The 10568-nt window shown below is 43.3% G+C and overlaps 1 protein-coding gene across 2 annotated transcripts in view; it reads left to right on the top strand.

The window, feature by feature from the left end:
* The first annotated feature begins 1118 nt into the window (after positions 1–1118).
* LOC129171894 (forkhead box protein N3-like) overlaps positions 1119–10568 on the top strand; it is a 79084-nt gene continuing 69634 nt past the window's right edge. The window contains exon 1 of one of the 2 annotated variants that reach the window (XM_054760982.1): positions 1119–1539. The gene's annotated coding sequence lies outside the window, so the exon portion shown is untranslated. Of the gene's footprint in view, positions 1540–1571; positions 1825–10568 lie in introns of those variants that run through there. The other variant, XM_054760983.1, reaches the window with a different exon arrangement.

The following is a 10568-nucleotide window of genomic DNA, read 5'->3' as shown; positions in this document are numbered from 1 at the left end:
CAAATTGTGTGTATTTTTAGCCACATGCTTGTAAACTGGATATGCATAATATATCATTTTCAAGGGCTTAAATGGAGCACAAGGATTCTTGTTTGTGCTCAAAGCTTCTATCCCTCACTATGCTGCTCTCGGGTGTTCAACTTAACTCAAGCATTCCTGTTACGGTTTCCCACTTCCTGCGTTGTCGAGAAAAAAAAATCATGTCCTTCAATTTCTGGGTCCCATGGTCCATAATGAGCTGCTCTCTGTCTCTCTTAGGCAGGCAGGCTGTTACTATGGTAACTTGATGACGCTCTGAGACAGAAGGGGAGGGAGAGGAGAAGGGCGGGTAGGAGAAATGAGGAAGAGGTTAGCTGCACCAAAGATTGACTCGTTTTGAAAGATGGCTCACTACACCGTCAAATCTCACATATGCTCACTCATCGCTTCCATAAATCATTTAAACATTCACATTAAAGCAGTCGGAAAGTTGATGGGACTTATTTGGGTTGTCATAGATTGACCTTTACAAAAAAAAGATTAAATACCAGGGTGTCATTATTCTGCCCATGATTTACATTTAATGTAACTTCAATAACAACAAGATTTACAGTTATAACCAATGGATAAGGCAGAGTTGAAATTGAGTAATGACCCCTCCATCCTCCATCGGCACCCTTTTTTTTTAAATTTTCTACCTCTGATTCCTCTGTTGCCATAACAACCACTGGGTAACAGTCAAAACTACTTGCAATGTGTTAGCCTTTTCATAATATAGGCCTACTTAAATAAATATATATATATACAGAAATTATTATAATGATCAAATTAGAATTACATAATACAAATATAAAAAAAAAATACAATTAGGATTAAATAACTGTGATGCAATTGCAAGTTCTTAGAATCGAAAAGTCAAACCCACATTCCTCTGCCTAATAAAACCGTAAAAACTGAATGCGTTCACTCCTCTTACAAGGAGTTAATAACAACCGACACTGAAATAAGACGCGTATCCTATCTAAGCATAGACGATCTTGGATCTAACCTCCCATGTACAATAGCATTCTTTCACTGAACCTAACCGGTGGAAGGACCCGGGGACGACTTTTGTGGGAAGTCCGCTGCTGTTGGCGGGGCAAGGCAGAGAAACCAACACACAACCACGCACACACACGTACACACTCACACGCACACGCACTCAGCTCACACAGGAGAGCGCAGAGCGGGATAAACAGGAGAGAGAGAGAGACTATCGGAACGCAGCGGCTTGTGTGTGTGTGTGTGTGTGAATGCGTGTGTGTGTGTACGTAGCTAGGTAGGTACGCGCTCGCTCGGCGGTAGAAACGACTGGCGTGGCGGCGCGGACATGGAGGGACACGGGAAAAACGCTGGGAAGTGACCGAGCACGGAGGCGACGAGGGGGGGGACAGAGAAGAGAGGGGACGGACGGACGGATATACGGAACGGGAAGTAGGAAGAACGGAAGGACGGAAGCAAGGAGGCGAGAAAAGTCTGACAAGAGGATTTGAAGAGAGTGCAACACAGCAGGATTCTAAGGTGACTTTATGGCTGTTGTGGTTTGGCTTGTGTGTGTGGTGTTGACATGTGCATGGATCCACACTTAAAGGGAACACTGAATGTGTGTGTGTGTGTGTGTGTGTGTGTGTGTGTGTGTGGAGTGTACTGTACATGTGTCACACTTTAAAGTGTGTGTGTGTGTGCGCACAGTCTCTATGTTGTTAATTTCGTAAAAGTGTGTAAAACCAGCTGTCCACTGTAAACTGGAGTGAAGGGATCCAAAGGAGTGAACACAACAAACACACTTCTCAAGTAGAGCATGAGGTATGTTACACTTCCAACAACACGCACACACACACATACTCATGTGTTTTGTGTGTGTCTTAGTTTGAGGTTGCTAAGCAGCCTTTGAAAAAAAAATGTCAGTTCTCCAAAAGCTTGATTGACAGTCAAGGCAGCTCCATAAGTTGTAGCAGTTCACTGTACGTGTGTGTGTCAGACAGCAAAAAGGTTGAGGGAGGCAGATCTGATCAAACGCACAGCAACAGAGGAGAGAGCGTGGCACAGGCTGAGCAGCAGCACATTAGATTACACACAGACCAATACACACACGCACACGCACTCTGTGGCCAGCAGAACAGCTGGGAGAAATGAGTGTGTCAGTGCCTGAGAGCGTTTGACTTGCATGCGCCTGCCTTTGCACGTGCAGGACTGTTTGCCTTTGTGTTACGTGTTGTTTCGGTGCAAGTGTGTGTCCACCTGAGGCTCTGTGTTAGTGTGTGTGTGCAGGGAAAGAATGTTCTGTCGTCTCCGCAGACAGACAATGTCTACCATCATCTCCCCCTCTGGTCTGGAGAAAAGAAGGATGGGAAACATAAAGAAACGATGTCCAAAGAATCAGGCAGATGAGACGATTAATCCCCTGGCGAGAGATGAAACCCAGACAAGAAGGGAAGGGAGGCTGGAGATTTTAGGACAGGAGGAGGAGAAATGGAAGGAACGAGGCGGAGATGGAGCGAATGATACGGGGCCTGACGTGCTCCCTCCAGGAGTGCCTCAGAGTGCCGCTCATTCATAATTCACCTCCATGGCAAGCATTCATTCACATATTGACCCCCCTCATGGCTGCGCTCAATGGAGTTCTCAACCCCTCCACCTCTCAGTGTCTCTCAATGGACACCCCTGTGGCGCGCTGTTCAGTTAGCCCTGAGCCCATAAACCGCCTCTTTTCTGACTTTGATACATTTCAGTTTCCCAGAAAGCATTTGCAGTTTTTTTTTACGACTCTTCACACACACACAGCAGCACTTTTTCAGCCGGAATCTCTGATGTGAGATTAAGTTGTGTAAATTGAATATTGAATTCAGACTCCACCCTAGACACAGATAATTGGTATGGATGGCTCGGCGGGTTAGTGCTCTCACTACAAGTGTTGTTTGTCGGATTCCCCCAACGCAGCTAAAGCAGCCTATTATGGATCTATAATTCATGTGTGAATGAATTGAATAGTCTGTGTTTGGATAAAAGCATCAGACGGCTTTCTTGGATGCCAGGGCATGATTTATTCAACAGCAATACTCAAAAATTGCTGTTTTGATGTTTCTGATTGTATTACTTGTGACTGAAGCCATACCATTTAAGCCCTATGGCTCTGCTATGGTCAGCTGTGAGCTACAAAATATACTGTACCATGGAAACAAATAGTGGTTCATGAGAGGCATATGGGAATTTGGCCTGCTTGTACAGACATTGCGGGTAACGATCACACACATTTTTTCCATCGTACGTGGCGAAACTTTGGAACTTTATGCATCATGTAGGATCAGTCTATCGGATGAATGTTTGTGATGTTTTCGAGCCGTGGTTGGCCATTTTAAACAGTACCTACTTGGCTTGTGACTGCCGCTTTGCCACTGACGAAGGCAGGTACTATTTCTACTATTTTTAATACTCTGTCAGCCGATAACCGCATGGGTGACATAAGCCACTGCTGGTCATGCATTAGTCAAGGAGCTCTGTCATCAGCGCATCATCGTAACAGAGCAAGAAATGACAAAAGAAAAAATACCTTGTTGCTATTCCTTAGTCTAGGATGTTGGATGGGCTTTAATGAATAGGCTTTCAGTTTTATAGCGCTTTTCTACCTACGTACCACTTGAGCCACGCCACCCCATATTGGGATACAGTATTATACTCCAGAGTCTCCACTTTGCTGCAGCAGTTTTTTTTGCTACCCTCAGTCTCCCAGACCTCTTGAATAAAATTAGTCTCTTTACCATAGCCAACAAAGTAATACACGGGTGTCCAAACCCTTTCCACCGCATACTGAAAATCAAAGGATGCGTGGGCCACTTTGATATTTTTATGTATTTTGTAAAAAGGCTGAAAAAACTTTACATATATTTAAAGACAAAGCTTTGTTTTATTATTGATTAGTATCAACACTCCAGCTTCTTCTCTTATTTCCCATTTTATTGGTTTAATTTTATTCCTACAATGTGCCGTGGGTCAATAAGAAAAAAGCAATGGGCCTACTACACCCCCGGAGTAGTAAGTACAGGACACCCTTGATCTCGTGACGCGATCAATGCGCCATATTATTCCGTAGAGCTGAAAACCAACACCACTGTTTGCGACAAGTGTTGCAGTATTGTGGACACGTGCTAAACGGTATGGAGAATGGAATGAGGTTCCCCAGGCTGGTGAAGTTTGCTTCTTAAGTGCGTCCCATTCGCTCATCTTTGATGCCTTTGAAGCGGGTGGTTTCAAATGCTTGGCTATCTCTGTGCTGCTTTCACATGTTGACATGCTAATATTGAGAAACACGACCCAGAAGGCTGGAGTTAGTTAAATGCAGTTGTGTTTTGCATTGTGAATGTGTCCAGGTTTCGGTCAGAGCTTCAGGTTGTGATGTCTTTCTGTTCTGTCACTCAACTTTTTTTTTTTTTTCGTTTAAACAAGGCACTTAAAGTTTTGCCTCCTTAGAAGATAGATTTAATTGTGGAAGAAAAGACAGTAACACTACTTGGACAAACTGGTCGAGACATTTCAAGGATTCGGAGTCATTCTGCATTGCAGATGAGTTAATTGCATTAAATGTTTCAATCAGATTAATAATGATGATGGATTAATCCGCATTAACCCATCAGTCATAAATGTAAATAACACATGAATAGTTTTCCTGATGATGAGTCAAGGACATTTCTGTGAATACCCAGTGTGAGGATTTTCTTGCCCATGCCTTTGATTGACACTCAACTTACTTCCAACATTTTTTTTTTTACTCATCAACTCATCAACTATACCAAACAGTCCACCCCCAAGTTAGTTTTTTTGGAGTCACATTTGATCACATGTGAATTTCCATTTCCCTGGAATGACCACTCTGTAATTGTTCAGTAAAACACCAAGCGTGTGGTTGTGTGTCTGATGCATGTGATCTTGCGGCTGAAAGTGAAATTCGGCTGTTGGTTTCCCATGTTTTTGGGAATTTGATTTGAAAATCCTCGAGTGAGGCAGGCACAAGTCAAGCTGAAAGTGCATTTGCTATGCTGACAGCTGTTGTAGTTTTCCACAGACAAAGCGAAGAACACACAGTTCATCCAAAGGAGCGGGGCACTTCTCACAGAATTCTAGATCAGGACTCACTCAGCCTTGTGCTGTTGTCAAGGGTTTGATTCCCTACGGATCCAAGCGTACCAAATATAGTAAAACTAATTAAAGACATTGTTCGCACCCATCAGGAAAAAAAACAAATCATTGCATAGTCAGTTGTGATTGAAATCTCGTGAGTTGCGTAACTCTTGATGGAATAATTTTCACAAGTCCCAGATGTCATCAGCAGAGGCAATTATTGAGGCGCAGTCATTAGAATTTAAACCGAAAGATACCTCATATCTTATTTACTGGAGGTCAAACAATAATATTCTCTACGAGACCTCAACACCTAAGAGTCCTAAGACATTTAAACCCTTTTTTTCAAAGTCATATTTTATATTTTAATCTATGAACTCTCCCCTCGTGACCCTGAGGAGCTCCAGTAAAATGACAGTTTGTGCTTTTCGCCAGAGGTTCTGCTCATCATATCTTTTACAAGTGTAAATCCTCGCGTCGATGCAATGACCTTGGTCGCCATGACAACTGACACTGAAGTGGACCAGCTTAACTCTATTAGTTCCTACGCAGCAACCCTAGAGGACAATGAACTGCTGTTTTTAACGCTTAGAGCAGCGGTACAGGCTGGAAACTGAAGGGGAGAGTGAGAGTAGAGTCTCAAGTAACATCTAGCAGAGCACTGGGTCGCATGATAGCCAAATATATACAATTGTCTGTGACAACATTTTATATCAATGAGTTTTATTCTGCCAACTTCAATGTTGTCTCGGCCAGGTTTTCCGCTTTTTTTTTTTTTTTGCTTTCCACCTATTTTGTGAACACAATTGGCACCAAATTTGTTTTTCTGACATGTCCCGTCTTGCGGTCTTCTGTAATGTGATCTTCATCGCCAGTCAACGGTGAATTGCATAGCCCGCTAACCAGAAACCAAAGACAACATTTTTAGTCCACTCTCATGCATTCATTATTGTGATAGAAATTGCCAAATTGCGTCGTAGTATTTCATTTCAAATGTGCTACATTTCTTTGATCACCTATGGGGAAATTTTACAATCAATTAATTGATCGGTTATTTTTAATGGAATGGCTCCGAATGGTCTGTTTCGATGGCAGTGTTGTGTTGAGCTTAATGATTGTCCCATTATAGCGGGGCTCTGTGTGGACAGCAGTTATGTGTCAGTCGCAAACGAAATGACTGTCAGAGCCGGCTCTTTGAAGTGAACGATGGGAGCCGGCACTTTGAAGTGAACGAGCCGTTGTTTTTCTAGTCTTTTTTGTCCGTTAACGCATCACGTGACTGGTCAAAAGGTGTGGTTCCGTATGCGTTGACACGAAGCGGAAGGGGGAGTTGCATACACAGGCAAGGTGGGAAGGTGAGGGAAACAAAAGCTGACGAAGTTTGTGTTTCAGAATGTCAGCCTTTGCTAAAGACGAGCAGAAACCGTTACCTGGATGCTCCTGTTGTGTCGTGTTTTGTTGATATTGTGTTGTTTCCCTGTAAAATTGTTAGAAATTTACAAATAAGACACACAAATTGGACTTTCTTGTCTATTTGAGATGGGTCATTGTTTTTATGTTTTATAATTTATAATTTGTTGCAATCTTTAAATGTTGAGCATATGAATAAAACCAGATCAATATTTGTTATATTTTTCCATTAGAAGTTCATTTTACGCATACTTTGGTAAGAAATCAATTTAAGCAAAAAAAAAAAATGTGAGGAGCCGTTTGGGAGCCCAAAGAGAATCGTCTGTTTGGGCTTGGCTCACTAAAAAGAGCTGAACTTTCATCACGAATGGACAACTCTTCATAAGTGATATCATATTGTTATTCTTAGACCACAAATGAGTTGAGACGGAAGACTGAAAAAAGTCCATGTTATTATGTCTCCTGGAAAAACTGAGTGAAATCAATGTTTTAGCACTGCAGTGGAAAAATAGCCTGGCCAAGTGATCAAGATGGTTTTGAAGAATAATGGTCGTCTCTATCCCTCAGGTTCTAACAGCCTTGAATAGGCCCCATGAAACAGCGTGACTGAAAGACAGTGACAGTCCACAGTGCCAGGCAGCTTGGCCTGAAAGAACCTCTCCACTTTCGTCTTGCTGAGCTATCGCTGCTCGCATCCTCACATAGTGATACACAAATACACACATGCATGAGTACAGACCCACGTCCGCTACCAAGCACTAAACGGTGTCAGCCGGTGTAAAAATAAAGCTCACAAACAGAGAGAAGTAGGTTCTATGTTTACAGAAGGTGATGTCATGCTAGGTATAAATCCATAACTGACAAATTGGAGGGCATGGGCATCAGCTGCCTCGGGTTTGGCTTACTTTTAGGTGCTTTAAAAAGGGGGCTGCGGAGTTCAAGGAGATGCTGTTGTGTCTTCTTGTTTGTGTGCGGCAGAGGCATGCACAGAATGATGCTGCTGCGGTTGCCAAGCAACACAGGAACGTGGGCGGAAGGATTTCCTGTCCTTAGGAAGCTTTGTTTATGAGAGTTTCTGTGCATGCGTGCGTGTTAAAAACTGAGCATGCATTTCAGTCTTATGCTTGAGTGCTTGTGTTTTAATTCACTCGTTGCCTCAAGTAGGAGCACGAGTAAAAGTCGCTGAAGACCCACACATTGTGTACACACGGAACACACTAAAAATGGCTAAGAAAAAGCCTTTTCTGGTCTGTTGATTTTGGATGTGCGTTGCATAACTCCTCAAGCCGGGTCGGATGTGAACTCCGTCCCCTCCTCTTCTACCCCAAACGCTCTCACTGTGACACGCCTCCCTGCTAATGATGTCATCAGCGTGCCTCGTTTTTATGTCTCCTCTCACACATGAGATTGCAATTATGTGTTCTTGCCCTGCAAGCAGTCCCAAAAACACACACAGCGTGTCTGTCCTGCAGGCGTTGGACCTCGAGATTACGTAATTGACATTGAGTGAATGGGATGACGTCAGTACGACTCTCTGTTGCTTGCCTCATCTTTCTGGCTAGCTACAGTGATGTCATGAGCGGATGTAGCCATACACGGCGTGCATTTATGTGTCGATATGACTAATCAAGTGTGAGACAAAAAAAGACCTCAGGAACCTTCTGATTTTTCCCCTGCCTCAAAGTGATCTTTTTTCCTTCTTTTTGTTCCAAACTTTCCTGCAGTTGCCCCTGTATCCCCCACAAAAGGTTACTTACTCTGACTTATTGTGCCTCTTGTTTGAAATGGATACCTCTGTTGTCTCCCAGCTGGTAACTCCATCCCCTTATTGCCCTTCATCCTCAGGCGTTTGACCTTTGTTCATTCTCATCCGGTAAAAGCCACAATGCGAGGGGAGTTATAATTTGCAGTGTTGACTTCGCAGATATGGTCCCGTCCGGTTCTTATTTTAGCGAAACAACACACCACGTCACAGAGAAGGAGAGGGGATATGTTAGTCTGCCTTTCTACAAAAATAACTCTTTGAGCTCACAGTTGGGGTTCTGTTTGAAGGGAGGAAGTGTGGATATGTTTTTGTCTTACAGTAGTTTTCATGGATGTTTTGGTAGTTAGCGTGCCAGCCCAGAACTTCACTCATCAGCCGTTTGTGGATAGGTAACTGTGAACATTTACCACACGCACGTACTCACAAAACAAACACATGTTGTCTTCCCATCATCCTGTACCACCTTCTTTCTCTAACCTCAAACCCCAAACCAAAAGGAAGTAATTCCGCGCACAATATAACGGTTTATGGTGTACTTGCATCACAACAAGCATGCAGGATTTAAATCGTCCCACTTTACAAATAATAAGCTGAATTTCCTATTAAACTGTTTACTGTTATGATGCTCCCACTAAAGCCCAACCACAAATTGTTTCTACAAGCCACACAAGGGTGCACACTGAACAGACCAATATAAACACACATCCATGCATGTAAAATACACACAGACACAAATTTGAATGCCCCTGAGTTCAACTTCAATTTTCCTGAAAATCATGCTTCTATAAAAACGCAAAAAAATGGAATTGTAACCACTGTGGGACTTTACATACTGTCGTGGCCAAAAATATTGGCATGCGAAAGATGGCAATGTTTTTGGCCAAAGATGCCAATGTTTTTAACCATGCTTGTATGGAATACAACCACATCAGCCTCATTTACACAGCCATCGCCAAAAACAAGGCATCTTTGGTCAAAAACATTGGCATCTTTAGAATGCTAAACGTTTTGGCCATGACTGCATCTGGCAAGACATCTCCCACATGATGACGGCCAGAGAACCATGAGTTGTACTTATTTAGATGTACAGTAGGTGTAGCATAGCAATGAATGCTCTGCGGGCTGCTCAGTAGAACATGACGTCGTGCTGCAAAGTGCTGTTATTAGTTATTATTTGTAACGTGAAAAGACTCACCTCCGATAGGCAATTAGAAATCTGTTTGCCTATAGTCTCAGTCATCCAGGTCATGGTCATCCACAAAGGTTGAATCGAGGCAACAGGACTCTTCATGTTTGTTGAAGACGCTTCACCTTCAATCCAAAAGGCTTCTTCAGCTCTACATTGTACGTGTGGAGTCTCCCTATATACTGTATGTCCCTGGTGGGTGTGTCACCTGGGCGTGATCACAATAGGGGTTTTGTGGTTGTGGCTGGTGAACAACCGTCCTGCGTAACAATAGGTTGTTCACCTGCTCGGTGGCAAAACAGCTAGTTAGTGGCTGCTCTTCCCGTAGAATGACACAGTCTTTGGGGGAAAGATGTTAGATCACTGTTATATAGAGACAATGGCTCAAACACCCTCATCTGTTTAGATAGGGCATATCTAGTTTGACGTAAATAACTTCTTTCACACCTCTTCATCGGTCCTGCCTAGCTAGAATTTGGACTTTGTTGTCTTCAAAGGACTAACCCTTCTTTTTGACATGCAAATGAACTGCTGACTCCGGGCCCAAAGAAACAGCTCTCCTATGCTGTGCCATGCATTTGTATAATGGTTGTATGGTCTCGCCAATGTAGAGGTCATTGCCACTGCCTAAACAACGTTGCTGAGTTTGCTTCTCTGGATTTTGTCTTTGGGGTGAACCAGCTTTTGTCTGACCAACCACGTAAGGGACCGCCACATTCTGCTTTGTCTTTCTATCCTTCCATCCCGTCCCTTCTGTCCCTTCTTCTCCTGGCTCAGTTAGGATACCCACAGTTCATTCTAACTGTGGGTATCCTAACTGGGCCTGGGCTCAATTTGAACAACAGCATCTTGGAACTGATTGTGTTTCAAATTCAAGGTTCCACTGTCTTAATGATCCCTGGAGAGGCAATTATTAGACGCAGTCTAAATGATGTACCCAATGATGATGTGTGTTTGTTGCACACAAGTATGCCGAACTGACACCCAACTGAAGTAAATATATACACACACGCGCACCCCCACCACCAAGAGTCTTGGAGCCTTAGTCAGCGTCTGTGTGTCCATGCGTGGGCC

The sequence above is a fragment of the Dunckerocampus dactyliophorus genome, chromosome 19 (genome assembly GCF_027744805.1).
Source record: "Dunckerocampus dactyliophorus isolate RoL2022-P2 chromosome 19, RoL_Ddac_1.1, whole genome shotgun sequence".
Lineage (NCBI taxonomy): Eukaryota > Metazoa > Chordata > Actinopteri > Syngnathiformes > Syngnathidae > Dunckerocampus > Dunckerocampus dactyliophorus.
Note: the sequence above shows the minus strand (reverse complement) of the source record. Positions and strands in the feature narration are given on the sequence as shown.